The sequence below is a fragment of the Lepisosteus platostomus genome, chromosome 22 (genome assembly GCF_059453375.1).
Source record: "Lepisosteus platostomus isolate fLepPlt1 chromosome 22, fLepPlt1.hap1, whole genome shotgun sequence".
NCBI lineage: Eukaryota > Metazoa > Chordata > Actinopteri > Semionotiformes > Lepisosteidae > Lepisosteus > Lepisosteus platostomus.
The window spans coordinates 2,042,944-2,058,520 of NC_142632.1; the positions used below are offsets into that span (position 1 = coordinate 2,042,944).

Consider the following 15,577-nt stretch of genomic DNA (forward strand, 5'->3'; position numbering starts at 1 on the left):
TAAAATCCCCTCCCACTATCACGTCTGTGCTACTTAACAATAGGGGAGAGAGTGCCTTGAGTAGCTCCACCCTTCCTCCCACGTCAGTAGGACAATACACATTGATTAGCCGCAGGTTAACGGTCCCCCATTCCACATCCACACACAGCAACCTGCCATCTATGACCCTCTGAATACTTTTCAATTTGAAAGCCCATCCTTTGAAAAGAATGGCCACGCCAGAGGCTCTGTTGTTATTGTCCCCTGACCAAACAGAAGGCCCTTTATCCCACCTATCTTCAAAGCTTTTATACCTCTCTTGATAGGCTAAAGCACACTCCTGCAACATCAACACATCTCCCTCTCTCTGCTGGAGGTAATCAAAGACACACTGACATTTAACTCCGTCATTGATACCTCTGGTGTTAAGAGAAATTATGTTTAGAGCCATATTACATAAGAAAGTGGAACCAGTCTTTACAAAACACATTTCTCTTCGGTCTCACCTGTTACCTTCTTCTTTTTCTTTTTCTTCTTACCAATTTCCTGCCAGCCATCCTCTGAATGAGCCTTCATCAGGGTGGCAGCAGTAAAAGCATTCACGGAGTCCATTTCAAGGAAGGGGGTAGAGGGAGGGGTGGAGGGGTTCCAGCTGTCCCCATCGCCATTCTCTCCTTCCTCCTCGCTCGGGGAGAAAACAGAGTCATTTTTCCTTTTCCTCAAGTCCAGCTCCTGGGAGCACTGAGGGGAAAGGGGTGCAGCCGATGCACCAGTCTCCTCTTCCCCCTCACCCACCAGCTGTTGCAGATCCTCCGTGATGGACTGGATGGAGGAGAGGAGGGCATCTGTAGCACTTGCAGAGTCTGAGAAAAGCAGCTCCGCTGAATCCTGGGTATCGTCGCTGGACCCGCTCCACCGGGGGGCCCCACACTGGCCCTCGTTCTGAGGAGCAGGAGTGGGGGAGGGGTCCTCGCTGTTCTCGGGGGTTTTCAAACCCTCGTGCTTGTCTGGTGCAGTCTGCGGTTGTGGGAGCGTAGTGGATTTCTCTTCCACCGGCCTCGGAGCCACAGCAGGACTGATCCTGGCTGGAGGCTGAGACTCTTTGTCCAACAAGGGTTCTTTGTTTGACTTGTTGTTTGCTTTGGCTTTTCGGGCCGGTTTGGCTGAAACAAGCACTGCCTCATTTTGAGTTTATTGGCGTAGGCGTGAGGGCAGTTCTTAAAAACGTGTCCTTCCGAGCCACATAAATTGCACTTTGGCAGCATTGAACAGTCAGAGGCTAAATGTCCCTGTTTGCCACAGGTCTTGCAGCATTTCACAGTGCAGGAAGATGCCAGGTGTCCCACAGCACCACAGCGCCGACACACCTTTGGTTGTCCCACATAAAAAACATAGCCATTGCAGGCGCCCAGCCGGATTGTAGAGGGCAGGTGCCTTAAGCCTCCATTTACATTGTCCGGTAGTAAGCGAACCTCGAATTTCCTTGCTCCTGTTTTTATACCGTCAACATCTCTAACCTCAGTTCCATGGTGGACGGTCAGCGCGAAACGCCATGTGCTGTCAGTTTGATTTCATATTGCTCGTAGCGGCGCCCGGCTTTTGTCTGTCAAACGTTAGGTTGCCCTTCTTCATGCTGCATCGTCGGCATGAGTGGAGCTTTTTAAACGTCTGTATTTACTGCGCCTCATAAGAAATCGTTTGTCCCCGTTCAAAACAGATTGTGCGATGTCCTGCAGCGTTCGCAAAGCAAACCTTTGACAGTTTGAAAGAGGAATTTATTCTGCTTCCTGTGCGTGCAGTAGTTACAAAGTTGAACGTCTTTATACGATCTGCCGCAGATCTTACAAACGAGCCAGTGGGGCCCGTTCAGCTCGGGGCTCATCGCCTGCGGCTCACGGCTTGCGAGCGTGCCCAATCCGTGCGATAACTCGGAAAACACCCGGCCACACTGTGCCGGAAACGACGCACTCTGGGAAGCCGCTATGCAAAGCGAGGTCCCAAGATCCCCTGCGGCCGGACACTTCCCGCCCCCCAAAGAAAAGAGCGCCAATCAGACGGCCGGAGATCGAGGACTCGCGGAGCAGACGGCCACAATCACCATTACAAGAGCGATTGCGAACGTGCTTGTTTTCTCTCTTTGACCAGCCCAGCTGCCCGCGACCCGAAAGCAGGGAAGCACAAAAATTGCAGGGAACTCATTCATGCTCCTCTCCACGAAAATCTTTAGTAAAAGGCAAAAGATTTGTACGAGATGAAGAGAAACCAGAGTGCATGGCTGCACAGCTGCAGGAGCCCAGGCCGCCTTCAAAGCCTCTGCGCTGCCGGTCATGGTTGGCAATACACCTGGCCTTACAAACGAGCCAGTGGGGCCCGTTCAGCTCCGGGCTCATCGCCTGCGGCTCTCAGCTTGCGGCCGTGCCCAATCCGTGCGATAAGTCGGAAAACACCCAGCCACACTGTGCCGGAAACGACGCACTCTGGGAAGCCGCTATGCAAAGCGAGGTCCCAAGATCCCCTGCGGCCGGACACTTCCCGCCCCCCAAAGAAAAGAGCGCCAATCAGACAGCCGGAGACCGAGGACTCGCGGAGCAGACGGCCACAATTGCCATAACAAGAGTGATTGCGAACGTTTTTGTTTTCTCTCTTTGACCAGCCAGGCTGCGCCCCACCCGAAGGCAGGGAAGCACAAAAATTGCATGGAACTTATTCATGCTCCTCTCCACGGAAATCTTTAATAAAAGGCGAAAGATTTGTACGAGATGAAGAGAAACCAGAGTGCGTGGCTGCACAGCTGCAGGAGCCCAGACCGCCTTCAAAGCCTCTGCGCTGCCAGTCGTGGTTGGCAATGCACCTGGCCTTACAAACTAGCCAGTGGGGCCCGTTCAGCCCCGGGCTCATCGCCTGCGGCTCTCGGCTTGTGGGCGTGCCCAATCCGTGCGATAACTCGGAAAACACCCGGCCACACTGTGTCGGAAACAACGCACTGTAAGGCACCTTGAAGCGTGCACCCCCAACATTCTTCTTTGCACATCTGTGAAAGGTAAACTCTTGAGCAAACTCTGAACCAGCTCTAAGGAAACTAATCCGATTAGACGTTACTTTGACTCATCCTTTAAGGGACCCTTGATAATTGGAGAAATCAATGATTTCGAATGAATTCTGTATGCGTCAAAAGACAGCTATACACAGAAAACATGCAGGACACTGCTCATGATGTTTCCCGAGCCGAAACACAGTGCGTTTTTCCAAGCCATCTGACAAAGCCCGCCCACTGAAAACTGCAGCAGATCGTGTAAAGACGTTCAACTTTGTAACTACTGCACGCACAGGAAGCAGAATAAATTCCTCTTTTCAAACTGTCAAAGGTTTGCTTTGCGAACGCTGCAGGACATCGCAAAATCTCTTTTGAACGGGGACAAACGATTTCTTATGGGGCGCAGTAAGTACAGACGTTTAAAAAGCTCCACTCATGCCGACGATGCAGCATGAAGAAGCGCAACCTAACGTTTGACAGACAAAAGCCGGGCGCCGCTACGAGCAATATGAAATCAAACTGACAGCACACGGCGTTTCGCGCTGACTCAAAAGTGATCTCGACAGACGCTGTTCTCTGCATAACACTGAAAGAGCTAAAGAGCGTTTCTGTTGAGACGTAACCCAGTGGGCAAAAGACGTATAATATACGTCTATTAAACGCATACCTTAGACGTCTAAATGTGGTCTGCAATTCGTCTAGAATGAAATTCTAATATACGTCTATTGTTATACGTCAATTATACGTCTATGATTAGATGTTCATTATACGTAAATGGTTGGAGTTCTATTATACGGATAAATTTAGAGGACTATTATACATATATGGTAGGAGTTCCGGATAACTTTAGAGGACTATTCTACGTATATGGTTGGAGGTCTATTATACGGATAACTTTAGAGGTCTATTATACGTATATGGGTAGAGGTCTATTATACGGATAACTTTAGAGGTCTATTATATGTATATGGTTAGAGGTCTATTATACGGATAACTTTAGAGGTCTATTATACGTATATGGGTAGAGGTCTATTATACATCAAAGTTAGGTTTTACAGGTGTAGAAACTAGTAAATCAACCCAATGATTTGGTTTAGAAATTTATTCTGAAAATACACATTCACACCTGAAAAATATGTATTTCAAATTATACATTGTATACAATCAATCAACAATCAACATATGGGCAATAATCATAAAAAACACAACTAGTCTTAAACTTCAGCTACAAATTCTGGTAATATGGCAATATACAGTATAGTAACGGCAAACACAAACTAATTACATTAACACACTAACTCAAAACCACATTTTGATTCAAATATACATTTTAAAATGTACAACTTCTATATTTCCAAGAAAAAAAATATTACAATGGAAGTTAAGACGATTTTTGTCCACTATTTGCAAACCCTGTGTAATTGTCCTAACAGTTAGAACCAAAAACCTAGTATTTTCAGTGTCCAGATCTCCTGGCCCCCTGCCTTGCATATGCATTCTTCAAGTAACACATTGCGTGCTCCTTTATTTCTTTTTCTGCTGATTTAGGGCGGGACTTCAGCACCGCAGCTAGGAGAAAATTATATAATATTACTTCCCAAATTAATGATGATTAATATCTTCTTTAGTATAATCTAAAAAATGAACGGTTTACTAAGCTCAAAGCTGAAATAAATGTATAAAATTTGGCTTGCATCATAGAAGTTGAGCAATAAAGTCTGTCCTAATTAAAGAGTACCCAAAGTTTGAAAGTACAACATAGAATAAGAATAGAGAAACGGCAAAACGATTTAGTGTCATCTTCCCCATTCACACCATTCCCCATTTCGAATGAATTCTGTATGCGTTAAAAGACAGCTATACACAGAAAACATGCAGGACACTGCTCACGATGTTTGCCGAGCCGAAACACAGTGCGTTTTTCCAAGCCATTTGACAACGCCCGCCCACTGAAAACTGCAGCAGATCGTGTAAAGACGTTCAACTTTGTAACTACTGCACGCACAGGAAGCAGAATAAATTCCTCTTTTCAAACTGTCAAAGGTTTGCTTTGCGAACGCTGCAGGACATCGCACAACCTCTTTTGAACGGGGACAAACGATTTCTTATGGGGCGCAGTAAGTACAGACGTTTAAAAAGCTCCACTATTTTATGTGCCATTTTTTGCTTATTCACTTACTATTTTAATCAAAATAATATTAAGAAAGATCTGTATGTATTCAGATAGTATTATTATTGTTCATACTTACTCGTCAAAAGAGGATTGCTGAGATATTTGCGGATATACTTCTACGTTTGAAAAACGTGTCCAAAATGGTGACCAAGGAATACTAGCAATGCATTGTGGTATATAACCGGAAAATATGCTGGGTTCGATATTTTCTCAACGTATGCGTTTATTAATGTTGTCGATATTATGGTTGAAATTTAACATTGATAATACATCGCGGCTATGTGCCCCCTGCTATGAGCTGATGTGCAATTTTAACGCATGCAGTTAGTAAGGATCGGTCACTGTTGTATGGTATTATATACAGTATAATGACATTATGGAATAGGATGGGGACAGGCCTGGCATCACGGGGGGAGGGAGGAATGTCGCCCCTTCAGTTTTGGGCAAAAAGATGTACCTAACTTACCTAGGAGTATACGGCACTCTGCACAGTGTACGAAGTAATTTTCGCAGTAATTAATTTATTATATTTACTATATTTATTATACACGTGTAAATTAATTACTGCGAAAATAATTTACTTCGTACACTGTGCAGAGTGCCGTATACTCCTAGTTGCGGCACACACGATACATACAGTAAAAAGCCTCAGGCACTGTGTTAGATGTGTTTTCGACGTTATATATGCGTTTATTAATGTCGTCGATTTTACGGTTGCAATTCGACTTTGATTATACGTCGAGGCGACGTATATATACGTATAGCCGTATTTTCGCCGTGAATATACGTATATTCGACGAATCAGTGCCCACTGGGTAAACTCTTCAGCAAACTCTGAACCAGCTCTAAGGAAACTAATCCGATTAGACGTTACTTTGACTCATCTTTTTACGCTAGGGTTAGGGTTAGCATTCCCACGCTACTTAGACACTTTGTTTACGCTCAGTGCTTGATTTTGGGAACTTCAGGACGAGTGGGAATTTTCTCCTATCTGTCAATTCTGTTTTGTTTTGGAGACTCTTGGCTGCCTATGTTGTACAGTGCAGCGTGAAGGAAACATTTTCCAAAACTGTGTCAGCTCAAAAGTTGTAAGAAAACCTCTCCAGCTGCTTTAACTCTCTTCATTTTTGTCATTTAATGTGACACTCGATGTATAACTGGAGCCTCACATATGCAAATGGTGAGGCTCCAGTTCGACACCCAGTTCAATACCACTTTACAGTAAATGACAAAAGCATGGCAGACTGTGCCGGACCGGCAGATTACTTCCGCTTATTTTTACCATATTAAACAATGGAAATCCAACCACTTGCATTTGTGACACTTGATTTTGGCTGCACCTAAGACACTCTTAAATCTTCAAACACATTTCTCTTCTCCCGCAACACTCTTGTCTGTCGGCGCTATGTGGCAGCGTTGCATGACAACCCATCTCACCACGGAAAGGAACCTAACAGCTTTGGTAAGAGAGGAGAAAAGGACCTGGCCCGTACGCGGCTCAAACCCGCAACCTTGGCGTTACTAGCACCACCATCTAACCAACTGAGCTAACCGACCTCACAACAGTGGTCCTCTCTGTGCTGCAAAAAATCAAGCTCAGGGAATTTCTTTTGTCCTTTGAATAGAAAGCCGTGTAATTCAGTGTACGGGCTTTCTCGTGCAGTTTCATAGTTCTTGTAACCCAAATCCTACACTGGCCTGAAGTGCCCCCCCATTTCACAGCATTTTTCAGCTGATTTAAAATGTACCTAAAGGAGAAGCATTATTGAAGACCATCAATTACCAAGAGCTTTTGTCAAAGGTTTTGGTGGTCATTTTTAATGACCACAGAGCACTATGACCTCGGTTTTACATCTCATCCAAAAGACAGCGCCCTTTTTCCAACACAGCTTCTCCGTCACTATATTGGGACATTGGGACCCGTACAGACCTCAGAGTGAGCGCCCATTAACACCACTTCCAGCTGGAAGCTTTGTTTTTCCCTGTAGCTCACCCTCATCCTGGTACTGACCTGGCTCACACCTGCTTAGCTTCAGTGGGTTTTCAGTTGCGAGTTGCAAAAGTTGGGATACAAGTGTAGCGGCAATGCTTGTTAATAAGACAGAATTAAGCGTTGGTATGCTGTCCTAAATGAAGCCCCATCTCACCCCCCATCTCTGTGGTGCAGCCACAGAGAAAGTATTCATGCAGACTGATTTAAGTTGTTTTCTTTTGATAGGGAACAGCTCCCAGACAGGGATGCACTTAGCTAAGCCTGGCTATCATGATCAATGGTCATCCATTGGCGCCTATCTGTCTAGGGAGTGCTGAATGGACATCTGGACTGCATTCTTAAGTGTCAAGAGTAAGTGACTTATATCTCACCTTGACCAACCAATCAGGGACTGGCAGGGCGTGGTAATACCACGTGGGTCTCCAATGCCCGCCAAACTCTCAACCAATCAGCACACATCTGTGTCTTGGTCAAAAAGGGAGCGCAAGCTCAGATCGGGGCTCTCCTTGGCCATTTTCGCGCATCCTCAGAGACAATCACGTGACAACTGCTGTTGTCTGCATAGGGACTTGGACTTTGTTCTAAGCGCGAGGCCAAGCATCCCGTACGTACTCAGAATTCTACTAACGTGAATGCTCCGTTTGATCAACGGCAGCCTACAGTTGGACCCTCGTCGACAACCTGAATAGCTTATTCAGAAGCAGCGCTGGACCGGGAACGAACCAGTTTCTTCCCAGGCAAAAGAGTGACTTGTGAGGACTCGCGGTCACACTCTGTGCATAGAGACTTTCTACTAGCCAGCCGGACTGCTGGTAGATCCCCTCGGAGCAACGACTGCCCTGCGCGCCGCAGTCAGATTCCTCCGCCCGTCCTACTCCGAGCTGCACCTTGACTGGTTGGCTGGTAGCCAGAGGACGCCGACACAACGCCCATTGGACAACCGCTGGAACAGAGGCTGCAACAGAGCTTGTCAGCTGGTTTGGTGTTCGTGCCGGGAAATTCCAAATCCATACACAGTGGATAAGTTAACCCCATGTTCTACATTGCGTCTCGAGAATTCAATTGTACCTCAACACAAGTTGTTATCAATTTAATTCATGAGTAATGTATTTACTTCCGAGTTTAGAGTAACAATGGGTAATAACACTGATTAGCGATTTGGTAACCGAACGATATATATTGACATATATTCTCTGTTGTGTATCTCTTTGTGTTTGCATCTCTTCGAGATTATATATCTTGTATATTGATAACCCTCACAGTAAGGTCTGCCGCTCGTATCCAGGCAGACTAGTATATGTTTGGTGCACAATTTATATTAATAAATGTATCTCGTGTATTGAACCCGTGTGTGTGCGTTGTTAGTTGTTCTGGCGATTGATTTTCTAAAAGCCCCAACGAACAACCTCGTGATTACTGCTACAATTAATAAGTGTCTCAGTAAACCCATCAAACCACTACATTTAATGGCGTCCCTGGGTGGGCGAGTTTAGAATGAAATGAGACTCAATCGCACAGAATAACTGATGTTGCTGTGAGTTCAAGTTCAGCACAGCACCGTGGCTTTTATACGCGAATACCGGGTGTGCTGATAACTGCGTAAAGAAATCCCCCTGTTTTCTAGCGTTTAGTGTAACGTGTGCTGATTGGAAATCCATCTGCTCGGGTGTTTAGATTCCATACTGTATTTTGGTAAAAGGAAAAAAAGTAATACTCTTAAAGTTTCTCTGACGTAATGACAATGGCTGCTAAAATGTCTGAAGTGGAGTCGCTTATAAGTACTATTTCTAGCGACGACAATCCTGGTTACTGGAGCGGTATCGAAAAGTTGAACTTTGATGATATTGAGAAGCTGCAAGTAGATTTAGTAGCTAAGGTAGCGAACCAGCTTAACACAGGAGGGTCTGTGAACGCAGTTCAGGTCCTATCTAGTTTCGCCTTAAATCTAGCTAAACAGCTGGAACTGTCTTTGTCCGAGCTGACAAAGTTTCAAACGCTTCAGGGAAAGCTAGAAAGATATAAGGCGGAGCGAGTTGAGTTGTTGGATATAATCAGAGAAAAGAGAGTGAAAAGTGAGGAAAGTGAAGACAGACTCAGGGAAGTTTTAGGTAAATTAGATGACCTGTCTGCTAGAGAAACTGCGGCTGAGGTAGCTAGGAGAGACCTAGAAGCGAGCTTGAAAGAAAAAGAAAAAGAAATTGAGAGTTTAAATGAGCTCAGCCAGGAAAGGCAAAAGGAGTTAGATGCTGCCGTACTGGAAGCAAAACAGGCTAGATCCCACTTACATGCCAGCCCACCTAGCAGCCCGGAGCGCTCACCCAGGAGGTTTCTCCCGGCCAGGGTCTGTGGTCGGATCGGCATGGGGGAGATCGCCGAGTCCTGCGCGAGACGCAAGGGCGATTCAATTCAGGCATAGACCCCCTGCTCCTGATCACGGCCGTCTCCCTGCCCACGGAGAAACTGTAAAAATTAACCTCCACTCCCTGAGGCAGTTAGCCAAAGATGTAGAAAGGTTTGACCCGACAGTGTCAGGGAATAATGTGGAGACCTACATTGATGAGCTGAGATATACTTTGCAGTTTATGCCCGAAGCGTCCGAACAGGAAAAGGCTATGTTAGTAAGGAAAACTACCAGCCGAGCGGTCCACGAGTGGATGTCTAGACAAGGACCTGAGGTCTGTAATAGCTTTGAGGAGCTGTGTCAGGCAATGATCGGAGAATTTTCGGCTTTTATAGATCCCATATCTGCCGTGGCCACAGCGCACCATATTAAGCACGAAAAAGCTGAAGCCCCTCGCGACTATTACCCCTATTATATAATATTTTACTATTATATAACTTGTAAAATATTACCCCCGGTCCATTCTCTTCCAAAAGTGAGAAACACCTGTTTTCTACATTTTGTCCGTTTTAAAACCATATCTCTTTAAACCAAACCAAGAGTTTGTCTTTTGCACTGATATTCTGATTCATTTCAATTTCAAAGAAAAAAAAAAACATTATCTTCCAAAGCATCATAAAATTGTCCATTCTTCCAGACTCTACTTCTCTCTTGTAGTAGTACAGCAGACCTTTCCAGGTGAGCAGATCACAGAGTCCGAAATATGCTTCCTCCATCAAGCAAAGTACCTGAACATGACTCGGTCTTCATAAAAGCGCCCCTGTAATAAAGAAATTAAATCCAAAATCAAGAGGGCAGTTGCCTACTGAAGTTCAAGAAGTCATCAATTTTAACCTAGCAACACATTAAAGGCTGCATCTATACAAGTACGATTCTAGAAATGCTCACCAGATTACGTTTTAAGAAAGAACTGCGCCTCAGGTTCCGCCGAGATCTTAACTCGGATGGCAGGATTCAGAGTCCGGAGTGCGGACTGATGGCGCACGGAGGGTCCACATACTGTGGATCCCTCAGTTTTCTTCCGCGTGTTTAAACCGCCAGCGTGTGGCTCTCCTGTCCCCGTGACCTCATTGCTCTGCTCTCGCCTCTGTGCAGCCGAGCCCGACTCATGGTAAAGTGGAAAAAAATATGCCCTCAACGTGGGATTTACTCTGGATCGAGGATAGATGTCACCTTTTTATCGTTGAACAGGATGTATGTGATGTGGCGACTAGGTTCAATTTTGTATCCTTTTAAAAGATTAAGGACTGGGGTGAGCGGGATTTATCACCCTTTCAGCTAAGAACCCGACGTGAGCACCGTTTAAGCTGCATAGACTCGGTCGTTTAACTCTTCTCCATTAGCAGGGTTAAGGTTAAAGAAAAAAAAACATTGCTGACTTCTTTTTTTTTTGCCAGCCGCGAGCGCTGATTAGCGAGGTTTGTATTTCATGTTTTGCAAGTTGCATCCATTTTAAGAAAAACAAGTCGTTCAAGACAGGAAATGAATACTTGCATTTAATTAAGTCTAGGCGTATGCGGTTGTCCATAATGACCAGTTCTGTTCGAGAACACAGCACAAAAAAAGGCACCGCTGGGATTCGGACCCAGGATTTCTTGTTTACTAGACAGGCGCTTTAACCAACTAAGCCACGGCGCCCCGGGAGTACTGTTTTTTTGCAGCCACTTGGACACACCACTCAGACACATCTGCATTCGGTGTGTGCTCCGCCTGCTCGCTGAGCAAGTTGCCACCTTTACATACAATAGCAACATCGACACCAAGAGAAAGGATGACAAATGGCTTTTATCTGGAACTTTTCATGTCCAAGGAGCTCAATGTGCTTTCTGTGTACAACAGGGCCACTGAACTCCACACTGGCCACTGAACCACAGCAGTGGCTTGCTGGCTTGACATCTCCCAAGGAAAATGTTGAAATAGCATGTGGAACAGGAAAAGGACCCTCGAGTACGAGGGAAAAAAAAGAAAAAGATCATCTGGAGCGTGCCAACCCGTGTCTGGACAGCCCAGTTTCATTGACGAGGTGGCCGAGTGGTTAAGGCGATGGACTGCTAATCCATTGTGCTCTGCACGCATGGGTTCGAATCCCATCCTCGGCGCTCTCTATGTCTGACACGTGTGCCTGTTAGATGTTGGCCCTCCTTCTGTTTGCTCCAGTACTAGAGCTGTACATTTTCTAGCGGTGGCTGAACATGGTATAGTAGGCTAACGTCGGTATCGAGCAGTGGCAGTAACAGTATTTACGTGCCGCTGCTGCCAAGTGGCTCTGGGTTGAGACCGCATTTTCACTTACTTGCAGCACAAACGGAGAAAGCGATTTTTGACAGTCTCTCGAGAGACTGCGCTAGGTGTTTAGGGATAGACTTTGTCAGTTCCCCCTGGGATGATGGCCTCTCAAATAGTTTGTGATTCCTCTAGACGTTTATACAGTAGAAGCCTGCTTCGTGGCTTAAATCCAAGCTAAGGAAACGAGTTAGAGGTCTGATGCAGAACTGCACTGTATGTGTGAGGAAAGCTGCCCCCTTCTGTTCCATGTCGACCGAACAGAGGACTGTAAAGGATACGACCAAGAAACTTTAGGATGCTGGTTGGAATCCAGCTCCAAAGAAGCCCCTTTGGGTGTTATGTCATGAAAAAGTAAGAACAGAGAATCTCCCTTTGATCAAAAGCGCAACAGAACTGTTTTCCGTGGAGCAGGTTTCAGACCCGTAGACCTGTTTTATTTGTATGGCGTTCGTAAGCGCGCAAAACAAGGACAATTCCTGCGTCTAACACGAATGTAAATGCTTTTGAAAGTGCAGTGTGGTGCAGCTTGTAAAATCCTTGTCCACATTTGTGGTTTGTTGATGTTTTTTTTCTGTCTGCCAAAGTTGCATTTTGACATCCGGACGGTGAGACTTTATCATTTGAACGTGAAGCCAGCCTTAAACCCTCTGAGGCGTGTCTGTCTGCCGGCATGTATCTTGTGAAAGGTATTTTTTTTTTAACGGAGAGCGACTTTAAAAAGGTTTCCGCAGACACCTCGCACTCCGGAGGAGGAATGCGGCGGCGGCGAGCTCACTGTAGTTGTGGCCGAGTAGTTAAGGCGATGGACTTGAAATCCATTGAGGACTCCCCGCTCAGGTTCGAATCCTGCCGACTACGGCGTCTGCCGCACGTCTCCTTGTGCCTGCGCGGCAAAGGTGAAGTGCCGCTTCTCCTTCCCTGGTACTATAAAAACACTAAATAGCTTGGCCCCGCTGCCATGGAAATGAGTTCTTCAGATAACCACACATCTTGCGTTCGCACCTCTGGTGTTCTACTTATGCCTTTGAAAACCTAATGAATAAAACTGAAAGAACCGACACAATATGTAGGTGCTCGTAAAGCATGCATTAAAGAACTGTTAACAGCAAGGGTTTCAGTGGGTTAACTGAGGAGAAGGCGTGATCGCTAATTGTTGACTTTTTATTTGGTGTTAGAAACACTCTTACTGTGCATGACGTGCAACAAATTTAGCCACAGAAATTGCATCACGCTTTCATGTATGCTATTGCAGACACCAACGTTGCCTAGATAGAAAACCGAAATAGCCGTGGGTTTGCTTGCTGGTCTGAAGGATCTCTCTTCGAATCTCTATCATTTGTCAATGGAAGTAAAAGGTGCTGCAATCTGATACGTTCAGAATCAAACCCGCAGCTGTTGTTCGACTTTATTTCTTGACTAATTACAACTGAGTGTCGCATGAGCAGTTACGTAAACTTGTCTGATATATTTGAACACAAATGCCGTTCTTCAATTAAAACTAACAGTACATTGTCAGGGACATTCAGTTCTATACAAACAAGAGACAGACAAGAGAACATTTAGTATATAATAGACAGAAAGAGGTTCGAATCCTGCCGACTACGTTGTCCACCTCCTGTCGTTGTGTTTCGGCGCAAGCAAAGAAGCGCGCCTGTTCGGTGTTCCTGGTGGTTTTAAAATGCCAAATTGCTTGTACCCGCTCCCTTGCAAATAAGTTCTTCAGCGTCCGCGAATGGCATTTTACAGCTGGAAGCAGATGTCGACGCTTTTTGCACAGAGCACCAAAAAAGCGTCTTTTTTGAAGGCCCGGGTTCTGAGCATTGGTGGTTCAGTGGTAGAATTCTCGCCTGCCACGCGGGAGGCTCGGCTTTGATTCCCCGCCAATGCAGTGGCTTTTGCAGCTAGCTGCTCCATCACTTGCATCCCCTTGCAACTCGCAACTGAAAACCCACTGAAGCTAAGCAGGTGTGAGCCAGGTCAGTACCCGGATGAGGGTGAGCTACAGGGAAAAACAAAGCTTCCAGCTGGAAGCGGTGTTAATGGTGCCGGCGGTGGGGCGCTCACCCTGAGGTCTGTGCGGGTCCCAATGCCCCAGCATAGTGACGGAGACACTGTGTTGTAAAAGGGCGCTGTCTTTTGGATGAGATGTAAAACCGAGGTCACATCGCTCTGTGGTCATTAAAAATGACCACCAAAACCTTTGACAAAAGCTCTTGGTAATTGATCGTCTTCAATAATGCTTCTCCTTTAGGTACATTTTAAATCAGCTGAAAAATTCTGTGAAATGGGGGGCACTTCAGGCCAGTGTAGGATTTGGGTTACAAGAACCATGAAACTGCATGAGAAAGCCCGTACACTGAATTACACGGCTTTCTATTCAAAGGAGGGCAAAAGAAATTCCCTGAGTTCGATTTTTTGCAGCACAGAGAGAACCACTGTCGTGAGGCCGGTTAGCTGAGTTGGTTAGAGCATGGTGCTAATAACGCCAAAGTCACGGGTTCGTGCCCCTTACTGGCCAGGTCCTTTTCTCCTCTCTTACCAAAGCTGTTAGGTTCCTTTCCGTGGTGAGAGGGGTTGTCATGCAACGCTGCCACATAGTGCCGACAGACAATTAAATGACAAAAATGAAGAGAGTTAAAGCAGCTGGAGAGGTTCTCTTACAACTTTTGAGCTGACACAGTTTTGGAAAATAATTCCTTCACGCTGCAGTGTACCATATAGGCAGCCAAGAGTCTCCAAAACAAAACAGAATTGACAGTCATATAATGTCCATTAACCCCGGTTTTAAACGCAGCATCATGTCTGCCATCATAAGAATATGAGTCCAATATTTTAGAATATAGTCAGAATGACTTCTAACCTTAGCTGTGGTGTCTTTAATCCCTATTGCTCAATGCATGGTGTACGTACTGCATACATGTGTCTTGAGAATGAGGAATGGGCCCCTGAGACAGTCATTTGCCTGTTTCACAAATGATCGTATTTTACTAGAGATTCTGTTTGGGATTCAGATGTGCATTCGGACAGCAATCCCTTTCAAGAAATGATATGTTCTGGATGAGGTCAAAGGTGCTAGAACACTGTATTTAGGATGTGTTTGCAGTGATTGTGTGTCTCCTGCTTCAACGCAGTGATATATAGATGTGCTCCTGTAATTTATTGGTACATGCCCAGGGCAGTAAGTAGTCTGAGGATTTATTTCCAGACGGCATAGAGCAGTGAAGCACTTCTACTTAAATTATTACATTATACACAATTTGAGTTCATTTTAAAAAGTAAAAGGTAATGAAAGGAATGCATTTTCATAAGAAAGATAATACCGATATGCATGTGATAATCTTCCTTATATCATGTAGTGCGTCATTTGGACACTTTGTGGGCTTGAAATACAAAGAAAATCATGTTCTATGGTACAAGATAAATACAAAACTTAATCATTTATTTTAATTAGATTTGTTTATAAAGCATAAGCAATCATTTATTACATTAATATATGTGAAAATGACATTTTAGCACCATAATATTACATACAGGTCTCTAGCTTCAACACAGTGATATATATATATATGCTCAGTGATTTATTGGTACATGCCCAGGGCAATAATCAGAATTAGTATTTATTTCCATACGGGCTACAGGTAATGTTGTGAAATACTTCAACACACTGGATCGCAGATTTAGACCCCCTGCACTCTTACTCCTTAAAAACCA

At 45.1% G+C, this 15,577-nt stretch overlaps 4 non-coding genes across 4 annotated transcripts; 2 read left to right on the forward strand and 2 right to left on the reverse strand.

The window, feature by feature from the left end:
* Positions 1-2,135: 2,135 nt before the first annotated feature.
* LOC148642943 (U5 spliceosomal RNA) lies at positions 2,136-2,250 on the reverse strand. The gene has a single exon (XR_015929307.1). It is a non-coding gene; the product is annotated as a U5 spliceosomal RNA (small nuclear RNA).
* A 391-nt stretch (positions 2,251-2,641) lies between these two features.
* LOC148642944 (U5 spliceosomal RNA) lies at positions 2,642-2,758 on the reverse strand. Its single transcript, XR_015929330.1, has one exon. It is a non-coding gene; the product is annotated as a U5 spliceosomal RNA (small nuclear RNA).
* Positions 2,759-11,597: 8,839 nt separating this feature from the next.
* On the forward strand, positions 11,598-11,679 carry trnas-gcu (transfer RNA serine (anticodon GCU)). The gene has a single exon. It is a non-coding gene; the product is annotated as a tRNA-Ser (tRNA).
* A 963-nt stretch (positions 11,680-12,642) lies between these two features.
* Positions 12,643-12,724, forward strand: trnas-uga (transfer RNA serine (anticodon UGA)). The gene has a single exon. It is a non-coding gene; the product is annotated as a tRNA-Ser (tRNA).
* The last annotated feature ends 2,853 nt before the right edge of the window (positions 12,725-15,577 follow it).